The 13,388-nt window shown below is 40.9% G+C and overlaps 1 protein-coding gene across 2 annotated transcripts in view; it reads right to left on the bottom strand.

The window, feature by feature from the left end:
• The window catches only part of PCSK5 (proprotein convertase subtilisin/kexin type 5), a 247,605-nt gene that overhangs the window by 89,701 nt on the left and 144,516 nt on the right, over window positions 1-13,388 (bottom strand). The window lies entirely within an intron of this gene.

Here is a 13,388-nt window from a genome sequence, read left to right as displayed (position 1 = left end):
ATATTACCTACTGCACACTGTGGTACTAAGCATCCATGCCTGGAGATTAGCACTTTGTCAATGCTCATTCCTGGATGTTTCATCCTCTCCTCCATCTGCTTTTCATGCCATGCTGAGCCAATAATGGTCCCCTTGCAAGAAACTCAATGCCTAGTAATGTAATTTTAATGCCTGAATGCCTTCTACTCAAGCAGAAGGCTTTAAAACATCATCTTTTTAAGGATACAAAAAAATTGAATTTTCAAATGCCCAACACCTAGAAGGTAAGTATTTACAACAGACTTGTGCCAATTCTGTATCTTTCACTTTTTTCTAATTTCAAGAGTACTTAACTTGATGTATCTATTTCAAGAGTTCCAGCAGTTCACAAAGGCTAAAGTTTTCACTTACTGAATCAGTTGTATGCTTTTGGTTGCTGTTCCAATCAAAACAGAAGCTTGCAAATGGATTTTGATGAATTAGAAGAGCTACTAGCCATGGTGTTTTACTTAGATGAATTGGTGCTCTTGGTAAATTTCTGACAGGAGAAGGTGAAAGAAAAAAGCTTCCAGAGGGAGGAGTTTCGATCACAAATATTAAAAACTCAGTTTTGCTAGCTACCACAGACCGTGCTACCAGAAAGCCCTCAGAAAAACATAGTGTTATTTTAATCAGTAATGCGACAAGGCATGGTGTAAGTCTTTCCAACTGCACTTTGTAGAGGGTTTGAAAAAGCAGCCTCTATCCATTGCCAAACCAGAATTCAAAGGACTCTATCCAAAAAAACCCCAACCTTGTCAAACAAATAACAGTTCAAAGCATAAAAATAATCAGTGCTTAAGGATCATCTTCCAAATATGGCAGTATCTAATGCTGTCTGAAACTGCCAGCTGAAGAGGGTTCCTCAATGGAAAATACTGCAAGGCGTAACGACTCTGTCATGAACTGGTTCTCTTCCCATCTCCTTCTCCTTCAGCCCCAAACTGAAGGGCACATAGCATGGAAATGTTCATTTGGAGAGAACTTAACACAACTCTTTTGCCAAATGAGGCAGGTACTGTCTTCAGAAATGAAACACTGAGTATATATATACAAATAATTTAATTCAGCTCTCCTTCAGCCTTCTGAATTCTCTTTCATGTGTTACACAAACAAACGGACAGGGAAAGAGATGTCCTATTTTTACACGTGGGTGGAGGCAACCAGAAAAAAGGGCAAGGAAAGCTTAGATGGAGAAACTTCACTGTGAAGAAAGATGGTTCCTGTGATGGAAATCTCCTTGGTCTTAGAAGTCATCTTGCAAAAACTGCATATGCTGATGAAAGAATATTTGTCTGGGAAGTCATTTGTCTGCTCTTACACAGCATGCATTGCTCTGATATTTAAGATTTTAATAAATAATAATTCTGCCTGCTCTGAAGAACAGTGGGAGGAGCAAGAGAGTTAACTCACATGGTCTCTTACAGTACACAGTTACTCTGTATAATGCTACATTTAAACAGTGAGGGATTAAATTTTCATGAATGGAAAAATCTTTTGAGCTAACCATGGAAAATGCATTTTTAGTTCCTCACAGATAGCAGCTTGGATTGGTTAGCACTCAGGATGCCCAGTTGCAAGATGCTGTGTGTTCAACCCACAAAGAGCCAAATTTCTCCTCAGCTCACCTTTTCTCACACAGTAATACAGGCAGAAGAGCATCTAACATAGCCACCACCACGTGGTGACCTTCTGGTGGAAACTTAAGTGGCTTTTAGGCCACCTCACCCTATATATTTTTTTCCCTAATATGCACACCAAAATATGCATCTAGAGAGTGAACTCTCTATCTTTCCTACCTTAAAAATTACTTGGAAGACAGGATCATGTTCAAATTTCATCCAAGAGGAAAAATTACCACTCAGGGTTATGTGGTTGTGTCAATTGTCCATGATTCAATGCTTAAACTATCTTGCATGAGAAGAGAGATGGGAGTGAGAAATCCTGCACCTGCCGATTTGTTTGTTTTTTTTTTTTTTTCCCCCACAGCTGAAACAGAAATACATTTTTTCCTTGAAAGGCCTTCTCACCGAAATAAAAATTTCCTGACAGTCAGGGGTGCTCCTAAATCCTTCCACATGGGAAGCTTCCAGGCAGCTGACATTTTGCTGTCTGCAATGTTTGCACTTCAAAGCCCTTGATCTAGTGGGTTTGTTAGCTGATGCAGGTACCAGCAGAGGTCCGTAATTTTCAAAGACTAAATAATAGCAATTTGGGAAACAATGACAGAGTTAACAGAAGTAGTTGATTGTATGTATCTCAGAGAAGAAAGTAGATTTTTTTTCCTACTGCCTTCAAATTGTGCCCCTTCATCCGTGTATATGCTAGTATTGCTGTGAACTGTATGCCAGGGTGCCTCTCCCAGAGGTTAAAAATGACCTCAGTGTCCATATGGGGCCATAAATGTCTTCTGGGAAACATCTGGAACTACCACAGATTTGTATGGTAATGGTACTGAGCTCTCTTCTGCTAACCCAGATGGAAAAGCAATATTTGAAAGGTAGTGATGGTTGCAGAGTGAGATAAGCTGATGGCAAGTGCGAAATGCCCCAGGACCTTGCACTTACCCACTTACATTCTCTACATTATCACTGCTGTGAACTGCTACAGGGCTTGGTTGTTGCTAGGAATCACTGGGCATGTTAGAAGGTGTATAGGGCTGTTTTGTAAGAAGGTATTTTCCTTTCAGAGACAGAACAGGAATGTGAGGTTGGTGCAATGTAAGCTGGTGACTATGGAGCAGACTGTTGCTCTTGTTGAGCTGAAGGGTTGAAAACAGTGGTCTTCTTGTGATCAAGGTGTCCATGGGCAGAACTGGACTTGAATCCTCTCTCTACTCATGAAGCAATGAAAACTGTTCTATTCCTATTTCTGCAAAATCACAGGCACACGCAGAGCTTTACAGAAACAGGACAATGTTCAGAGAAAAACTTGTCTCCTGCAACACAAAGTAAATAGTGAGTTTTAGCTGATCTCTCTACTCTTCTTATCATTAAAGGAAATAACATTACTTAGGGCTAAAGTACATTTGTTTTTCCCTGGAGTAATTCCTCTATTAGTGTACTAAGAAATCAAGGCCTGCTCAGCTGCTGGATAGACTTCCCCAACTTTTCCATAATCCCTTTGTTTTTGTCTGAAATTGCTATTGAAAATTCAATAACTTTCTCATTTATATACAAAAAAGTATGTAAAGCTACCCCAAAATCTAAAGGCAGCATGTATATCCCACTTGACTTGACTAGGAGAATTATGAACGACTGGTGTTGATAAATGATAAGACAGAATCATGCAGAGTCCAGGAAAACTGGGCCCATACACTGAAAGCACAGCACTTCCCTCGCCTCAGTGCAGCTAAACTTCATTTGTTAGGCACAGTTTCATTGCCTGCCATCAAGATGTCTCACCAGTAGCTTAGATGCTAAGCCTCCCTTGCTATTTTACTCATCTGACAAAAAAACATTGCAGAATATTTTCTACCTACTATATTTTTGGCCTTTAATTTTCTATACTGTGAAAGCAGTGTTGGAAATATAAATATTTTATATAGACATATCAAATACTAGATCAGAAGGAGAGAAATGGTAATAGCTTCTGTTTGCCAAATGAGGAATTTGCAGCTTTCCTAAACTAGATTCAGCTGTTTGATATGTAAATGATGATGACTTGTTCATTTATGCTAGTTTAGGATCTTGATCCAGTCTCACCCAAAATGAGACTGACAAAACAGGTGTCTAAAACACCCCTTATATTGTGTTTTTTTAAAATGTTTCTTAGCAAGACTAGAAGAGGTGAGACTCCTGAGTTACTCTCATATTATAAATACCTCAAACTGACCTACACCAATATTTCTTTCAAATTTGACATTTTATTTACAAAAATAAAGCTCTAATTCTATATTACTTCAAATTTCTGTCGTTTGCCTAGTATATCAAAATGCTTCAACCAGGAAAGACAATTGTCTAAAGGAAATTAAGGGACGAAAAAGGAGAAATGTTTACGATGACACGACTTAAATTTTGTTTTGTCATGTCATAACTAAGAGAGCGTTGATCTTGAATGAGAATTCATCTTGTTTGAGCCATATTCCCTTTTTGTGTCAACCTATGACCAGCAATTTGTGATAACTGGATGTTATTTCTGAAACACATAACTGTTTTACAAGTGAATAGCAAAAGCATGCAAGAACATTCTTTTTCATTCTTGCTTGTAAAACCAACTCCCTCATGCTTTTTAGATTAAGCACATTACTTGTATTTTTGTATTTTATCCCAGGAACCAATCCCTAAATACTTCTACTTAAAGACAAAGGAAACAGCAAACTTGGTCCTCCCTCGCCACAGAATTGCCTTAAATGCAGCTATTTATCAGGGACGGTAAAAGATTGAGTTCTTACTCTTACTATAACACCAGGGGATTTCAAGGTCAGAAAGCTGCCCAACAGACTTGTCTTAAAAGTGGCAGCTACAAAGATGCACAATGAGAAACTGAAGGTCCTCTGTAACATACAGTCATAGAAGCATAGAATGGTCTGGATTGGAAGAGACCTTTAAAGCTCATCTAATCCAACCTTCCTGACATGGGCAGGGAGATCTTACTAGATTAGGTTGCTTAAAGTTCTATCCAACCTGACCTTGAACACTTCCAGGGATGGGGCATCCACAACTGTTCTGGGCAACCTGTTCCAGTGTCTCACTACCCTCACCATAAAAATTTTCTTTGTTATGTCCAATTTAAATCTACCCTCTTTGCATTTAAACTATTGCCACTTGCCTTGTCACTATAGGCCTTGGTAAAAAGTCTCTCTCCATCTTTCTTATAAGCATCTTTTATATATTAAAAGGTCACAATAACGTCACCCTGGATCTTTCTTGTCTCCAGGCTGAACAACCCCAACTCAGCCTTTCTTCATTGGAGAGTTGTTCCAGGTGCTAAAAAAATACTTTAAAAATTACTTTCATTGAGATTCCAGTTGTGTTTATGTCAATTTATGATTTTTGTATTAGTACAAATAATTTCTTCAGTAATACTAACCATGTTTTTGCCTGATAATAGATCAATTCACATCTATTTTGTCAAATCAATTCGAATCTATTTTGTCAAATCTATTATCAGGTAAAACCTGATTTTTACCTGATAATAGATTTGACAAAAAAAATCAGCCCTCTGGATTTTACCTTTTTTTCTGTCTGCAAGAAAGCTCCTATTCATTGATAAAATAAAATATATATTGCCCAGGAACACTAGCAGGACAGCTAGTAGAAGTTAAACCTTGAGTAGCCAGTGTAGATTTGTGAGTAGTTTCTGTATGTAACTCTGATACTGCATCACCTACTATGAGACTTTGGAGACACTTAAAAATACTAAACCACACCATCTTAAAACATTAAATCCGAGATGACATTTGCATTCACAGTATTGGTCTACTTCAGGAATTTAAAACACATACGGTTATTAAGCAGACATTGGTTGACAAAAAGGACTATGAGTGAAATACGCTTTTGGGTCATCAGAGTCAGACCCTACTAGCAGCAACAGCAAGTACCACCCAAACACTTCACCCCTCTCATGAGGGTCAGTAGCCTCTGGGCAGAGGTCATTAGTCTTGGGATTCAGCCACCCCACAGTCCACGGTCAGCACTGAGCACCGCTGTGTACCCAGCACAGCCATGCCAAGTTCTCCCTTGCCTGCAGCAAGACCTGAATCAGTTCCCAATTTACTTCTCAGAGCTTGTTTAGGTATGAGTAATGCAGTCCTTGAGCACATGGTGTCTACTACGCCCTGCATATGGGGACATTTTCCCCGGAGTCAGAGAGAACACCAGTGAGCCTTGCTGAAAAACCTCATCAGAGTGACCAGGAAGACTGGTTTACTTCTCTGCCTCTGAAGGAGCAGAGTTGTGATAGAAACAGAAAACTTGACTGCTGCTGGCTGGTGATTGCTAAGACAGACAAGCTGCTGCTTCTCTGCAGCAGCCTTTGGCTGTAAATCATAAAGCCTCAACTGAAGACATTCATTTATATCACTTGAAATGAGCCAGTTTATGCAAATGGAATAAATCTAAGGATTATGTGCATTTAGAAGGGAGAAAAAAGTTTTGACGAAATAAAGTTGGCTAAAGAGCATCTACAGTAATAGAAACTATAATTCTTGAACTAGTGATAGTCTTTTTATGCTGGATTCTTTTTTTCCAAACAGCACAGAGATACATGTAAAAATATGGAGCTTGCAAGTTTTCTGTAAACAAAGAAAGCCATTTTGTGACTGCACCATGGAGCACCTTTTAAGAAAATTGTATTCATTTCCTCTATTAGGAGCAAATTTATCCTCAGGAGTACATTTAGGATTCCCTGATAACTCAGAAGTAGCCAAATGTCATTTTACCCTATCAAACAATACACACATCTTTTGGTGAGAGCCTCTATGTTAGGCTTCATCGCAGAACAGATGATGACAGATGAGTCAAAGGCACTGTGAGTGGAAATGCTGACAGATCGTTAGCAGTAGAAACAAAGACAGCACTTCTGTGCTGTTAGGTATATCAGACACATGCCACAGAACATTCTTCTTGTTCTGTCTCACACAGTAGCTATGTCTGTTCAGAAGTGTCCATGTTCCAGAGGGATATTTACACGCAGACTAATACCTCAGTGAGCACAGGGCTGCAGCAGATACTGGCAGAAGAAGTGTAAACATAAATATGCAGAAAGTCATAACGAAGTGTTTTGCAAATTACTTAATAATAATGATGGTGCTTTTTAGAACTAAAACTACCAACCTCACCCCAAAGCAGAGATATTATTAATTAACTAAGTGGACTTCACACTGTTCCCATACAGTTATGTAGTAGATTCTGATCAGTAACCTGAAGCAAAAGGAAGTTAAATGTTGGAAGAAGGGTTTGCCGGAGTCAAGAAGACGCTCGATATGAGTTATGCATCTTGCTCAACTTTATTAGTTTCTAACACTACTTATATAGAACCGATACACACGTATATTCGTAAAGCAGAAATATAATTGGTTAGTAGTCTCTAAACACGTGCGGTTCTCACACCCCTAACTATCATGACTAAAATAAGCATTCTATCCATGTAGCTACTTGTGTTGCTGTGCTTCAGCCTTGTAGTTTGTTACTCCCTATATTCCCATATCGGTCCCTACCTTTCTTGGCCCTGCACCTGCTTTCCCAGCAGCTGTAGCTTGTTACAGCCACGGCCTGTTGGCACGACATAATTACTTGGTCTCAGGATTCACGAATAGCTCAAGGCTACCTTTCTTGTTAACTTCAGCACAGCAACTTCAGTACAGTTCTGATTACAGGCCTATTCTAATACCAGGCCTGGATTGTGCAGATCTTCAGAGATTCTAAGGCCACGCTTCTGCAGCCATTCTTCTACAGTTAAACAATAAGCTGAGTCTACACAGACAGCTGGACCAATAAAGCTGGTAATAGACAAGCATTTGAATGAATTTCTGCATCTCCTGACTTAACAGCAACCCCCAGTAGCTGATTTTTCTGGAAGGAGAAAGTAATATGGTTACAAACAGCTTCAGGCATCTAACTGATCTGAGTGGTTCTATGTAGGCCCCTATCTTTCCCTATCATTACTAGATGTTCTGCATCCTGACAGGATGCTCTAAATGCTTAAAATACCCTATAGTAGGTGGTGTGATCTGTTTCCCAACTGGCCTGAATCCTAGTTCCACTACATTGGACACACTGATAACAAAACAACTGCCAGTTTTGTAATTACTGAAATGTACTATAGCAATGCAACAGTAATGAAGAGCTCCAGTGTTCCCAAAGGCAGATGCTTGTTTTTTTTAAAAAAAAAAACACAGAACAATGCCATGCATAAGATGTTCATCATTGCTATGGATGTATACAAGTATGGCAAGATATTTGCCTAGAACATTCTCACAAGTGTACTGCTTTGGTATTTAGTATATAAAGAGGTCATGCAAATGCATATAACTTTTATATGTTATACGCTTTATTTTAAAATGCACTCATTGTCTAGAATTAAAACATTCTGCTTTGGATAATTGTATGATTCAATTTTTAAATTTGTTCTTGTTCCTTAATACTGGAAATTTGTTCTTCTTCCTTAATACTGGAAAATAGAAATTTACATTTAAAATTAAGTGGCGGATTCTTAGGTTATGAGTCCATAGGGGAGGACTTCTATCCCTCCTTTTCCTCCCTGCCCCGCAATCCTTCACAGAGTTTTGTTAAAGGTCTGAGTTGGGCTTGTTAAAAAAAAATAATGCTAAAGGTTATAATTCCCATGGCATGCATCCTGTTAGTGCTGTCAGTCTACTTGGCAATCTTTGGAATACTAGGAGCTGTAGAGCATAGTAATTGTGCATAGCTTTACATCTAGGACAGACGGACATCAAGTCTGTCAGCTGCTGAGGAGGGGCACTATCTTTTAAAATTCTTTGTCTGCTATGCTGATCATGATTTGGTGACAATTCTGAGTGCTGCTGTCATAGAAATTTAAAGCCTAATTTTTAAAGGCCTAATTTTGCCTTTTCTGTGCTGGTACTCCTGCTCTAGAGCCATGTAATTTACATTTTAAAAACATGTCTAAGTTCGACTCACAAAATATGAACCCAGAAAAGCAACCAACTGTAACACAAAATGTCAATCTACTTTTCTTTATGTATCCCAACACAGACCTGAAATTTCTGCTTAGACTCAGCTTTACATTCACAGCTCCATTCCTCACTTTTCAGAGCCAGTAGAAAACAGAGTGCTGCAAGAGCCGATGAGTAATGAGAAGCTTTGATAATGAGGAGTTTGAGGCTGGGAGAAGTAATGACCCCTCCCTGGCTCCTCCGAGAGATTCCCTCTCCTCCTTTGTATGTCTCCCTCTCTGGAACTATATGAATACATTCCTGATCTTTTACATGTCTTTCAACTGGAAGCAACATTGTGTGGATCTCAGTTTGTGCTAGGGGGAAAAAAAACCCAATAACCATGATCTAGGCTGGAGAAGTCAATGTGCTTCCCAGCTACATATTTCCCAGCTACCTTCTCCAAATCCCAAAGAGATTTTTTAGGTCTTGCTTAAGGCTAGCAGAGTTCAGAAACCTGGCAGTTTCTTTGGAGTTAACATATGAAACGCTAAAAAATTCCTAATTCAATTTTAATATTACACTTAAGAAAACTTTATTTATGGTTGTGAGCCGAATTGTTGCATGTGGGAAGGAAACAAGTAATCTAGAAAGGTTGCTGGAAAAGGAAAGGAAAGGAAAGATTGCTGCTAAAACCCCTGTGTTTTTACTCCACTTTTACTCAACTCTTTTAATTTCCAAATTCCACCTCTGATATTTTCTCTTACTACAGCAATGTTTTCTGTATGAAGCAAGGATAAAGGTTTTGGTATTGACACTGTGATTCCTATGATAATTAAATATAGTTTGAGATTCCTGAGAGCAAAGATATTTTCCTATCATGCATGTTCTGTCAGGAAGACACCTCCACTCACTGTTAGACTAGCTATTAATTGTAGGTGGTTTATTTCTCCCCTTTCCCCATGCTAAACTAAACACTGCTCTGACTTCAAACAACTTCCAAGTAGGGGGTACAAGGCAAAAAGTGTTCATATTAACCTAACCAGTTCAACTAATGTAAGACTAATGCCTACCTATGTGAGTGCCAACATGTCTCTTGGACTTTACATCCACCAATCTCTTGAAGACTTCATCACGTATATATAGCTAGATTGCCTGTTCCAAAAATACATTTACTTTTCCAGAACTGTTGTTGTCACCTACCTACTTAAGAATCATTTAGGTAGGTAAAGACCCTTAGAGATGATTGAGTCTAATCCTAAACCTAACACTACCAAGTTCACCACTAAACCATGTCCCCAGGTGCTACATCTACACATCTTTTAGATACGTCCAGGGATGGTCACTCAACTCCCTGGGCAGCCTGCTCCAGTGCTTGATAACCCTTCCAGTGAAGACATTTTTCCTAATATTCAATCTAAACCTCCCTTGGTGTAATTTGAGGCTGTTTTCTCTTGTCCTATCACTTGTTACTTGGGAGATGAGACCGATGCCCATCTCCCTACAGCCTCCTTTCAGGTAGTTGTAGAGAGCAGTAAGCCTCTTTTTCTCCCAGTCCCAGTGCCTTCAGCTGCTCCTCCTAAGACTTGCTCTCTAGACCCTTCAGCAGCTTCATTGCCCTTCTCTGGACATGGTCCAATACCTCAGTATCTTTTTTGTACTGAGTGGCCTAAAACTGAACCCAGTATTTGAGGTGCGGCCTCATGACTTCCAAGTAAAGGGGGACGGTCACTTCCCTTGTCCTGCTGGCTGCACTGTCTCAGATACAAGCCAGGATGTTGTGGGCCTTCTTGGCCACCTGGACACACTTCCAGCTCATATTCAGCCATCTGTCAACCAACACCTACAGGTCCTTTTCTGCTGGGCAGCTTGCCAGCCACTCTTCCCTAAGCCAGTGGTGTTGCATGGGGTTGTTGTGGCCCAGATGCAGGACCCAGCACTTCTCCTTCTTGAATCTCATACAGCTGGCCCTGGTCCATCAATCCAGCCTGTCCAGATCCCTCTGTAGAGCCTTCCTGCCCTCAAACAGATCAACACCCGTGCCACACCCCCAAATTGGTGTCATCTGCAAACTTACTGAGGGTACACTTGATCTCCTTGTTCAGATCACTGATAAAGACATTATACAGGACTTGTCCCAGTACTGAGTCTGGGGAACACCACTTGTGACTGGCTGCCAACTGGATTTAACTCCATTCACCATCACTGTGTAGGCCCAGCCATCCAGCCAGTTTATACCCAGTGAAAAGTATGCCCATCCAAACCACATGTAGCCAGTTTCTCCAGAAGAATGCAGTGGGAAACAGTGTCAAAGGCTTTACTGAAGTCTAGGTAGACAACATCCACAGCCTTTCCCTCATCCACTAAGTGGGTCACTTTGTCATGGAAGGAGATCAAGCTAGTCAAGCAGGACCTGTCTTTCATAAACCCATGCTGACTGGGCCTGATCACCTGGTTGTCCTTAGCATCATATTTGCTAAACTCTAGTTAACCGGGACCACCACAGTTAGCCAGGCCTGCTGATACATGATTGAAAGCAGCTTGGAAAGCACTTCTGCCAGCTGCTTCAGTACCCTTGGGTAGAGCCCATCTGGCCTCATAGACTGTGTGTGTCTAAGTGCTGTAGCTGGTTGCTAACCATTTCCCCTTGGGCTTCATTCTGTTCCCCGTCCCTGTCTTCCAGGTCAGGGGCCTGGGTACCTTAAGAACAACTGGTCTTACTATTAAAGACTGAAGCAAAGAAGACATTAAGTATGTCAGCCTCCTCCTCATCCTTTGTCACTATGTTTACTCCTGCATCCAATAAAGGATGGAGATTCTCCTTACCCCTCCTTTTATGGTTAAAACATTTACAGAAACACTTTGTATTGTCTTTTACTGCAGTAGCAAGATTAAGTTCTAGCTGGGCTTTTGCCTCTAATCTTCTCCCTGCATAACTTCACAATATCCTTGTAGTCTTCCTGACTTGCCCGCCCCTTCTTCCAATGGTCATAAACTATTTTTTTTCCCCTGAGTTCCAGCCAAAGCTGTCTGTTCAGCCAGGTCCATTTTCTTCCCTGTTTGTTCATATTCTGGTACATGGGGATGGCCTGTTCCTGTGCTTTTAAGATTTCCTTCTTGAAGAATATCCAGTCTTTCTGGACTCCTTTGCCCTTCAAGACTGCTTGACAAGGGACTCTGTCAACCAGTCTCCTAAACAGGCCAAGCTGTCCCTCCAGAAATCCAAAGCAGCGGTTCTAAAGACACCCCTCCTTACTTCTCTGAGAACTGAAAACTCCATCATTTCATGATCTCTGTGCCCAAGATGGCCTCCAACCATCACATCACACACAAGTTCTTCTCTGATCACAAACAACAAATACAGCAGGGCACCTTGCCTAGCTGGCTCACTGACAAACTGTGTCAGGAAGGTATCTTCTACACACCTCAGGAACCTCCTAGACTGTTTCCTCTTTGCTGCGTTGTACTTCCAGGTAACATCTGGTAAATTGAAGTCCCCCATGAGAACAAGGGTTAATGATTGTGAGACTTGGCCCAGCTGATTATTGAATATTTTATCTGTCTCTTCATCCTGGTTGGGTTGTCTATAACAGACCACCACCATGACATCTGACTTGTTGATCTTTTCCCTGAGTCTTACCCAGAAACACTTGACCCTTTCATCACTATTGTCAAGCTCTAGACAGTCAAAACACTCCCTAACATACAGGGCTATTCCACCATGTCTCCTTCTTTGCCTGTCCCTTCCGAAGAGTTTATAGACATCGATCACACTACTCCAGTTATGTGGCTTCCAGTTCTTCCTGTTTGTTGCCGATGCTGTGTGCACTGGTGTAGATGCACTTCAGTTGGCCTATTGGCCCTGCCACTTTTATTTTGGAAGATGCCCTGATTCTTATGTAACTGTTCTTAGGCCCGTCTGTGGTTTCTGACACACCAAAACCCCTTGCATCTTTGCTGCTGCATGGATCTCCATCCCCTAACACCACTGAGATGGCTAGTGTGTTGCATGCATTATACAGGAATACATCAAATGTGCTCCAGTTTACTCAGCACATTGTGGAGAAAGAGGAGTTCACTAGCACACTGCCCCTCAGACACTGGAATGCCACTCCCATGCTTATCTTTAGTGAGCTGGTTTTACCCCTCTCCCTCTTCAAATCTAACATAAAGCTCTTCCAATGACCCCTGCTAATTTCTGTGCAAAGATCTTTTTCCTCCTTTGAGACAGGCATACTCGCATCTGGTGCCAGCCAGACTGCTGTCATGTAGACTGACTCATGATCAAAAGCCCCAGCATTTTGCCAGTGACATCAATCCTGGAGGCAGTTAATAATCTGCTGGGTCTTCCTGTTTCTTGGCTCATCATACCCTGCAACTGGAAGGATAGAGGAGAACACTACTGCTCCTGATCCCTTAACCTGTCATCCCAAGGCCCTGAAGTCTCTATGGATTGCCGTTGGACTTCTTATTGCACTGCCTACATGAAAAACCTTAGTAAGGTTCTGGTCTGTGTGGCTCACATTTGGAAATGGTATGTTATATGCTTGTTTCTTGAATAGAATTCCCACAATATTCAAATCGTGTAGCTTAATGTCTGGTAAACAGGACTCCAGATGTCAGATTCTTCTGATGATGTTATCATTACACTGGTGGTTTAGAGAGTGTCACTACTGAGCTGGAGCTTTTTTCAAGGACTAATGCATTTGGACAAAAAATCTGGCTTAAGGGGATTCTCTGGGTGGTGTATTGCTGCAGAAAAAGCTCTGTGTCATGGCTTGGCAGTGGAGCC

The sequence above is a fragment of the Falco rusticolus genome, chromosome Z (genome assembly GCF_015220075.1).
Source record: "Falco rusticolus isolate bFalRus1 chromosome Z, bFalRus1.pri, whole genome shotgun sequence".
NCBI lineage: Eukaryota > Metazoa > Chordata > Aves > Falconiformes > Falconidae > Falco > Falco rusticolus.
This window is presented reverse-complemented; position numbering and strand designations above follow the sequence as displayed.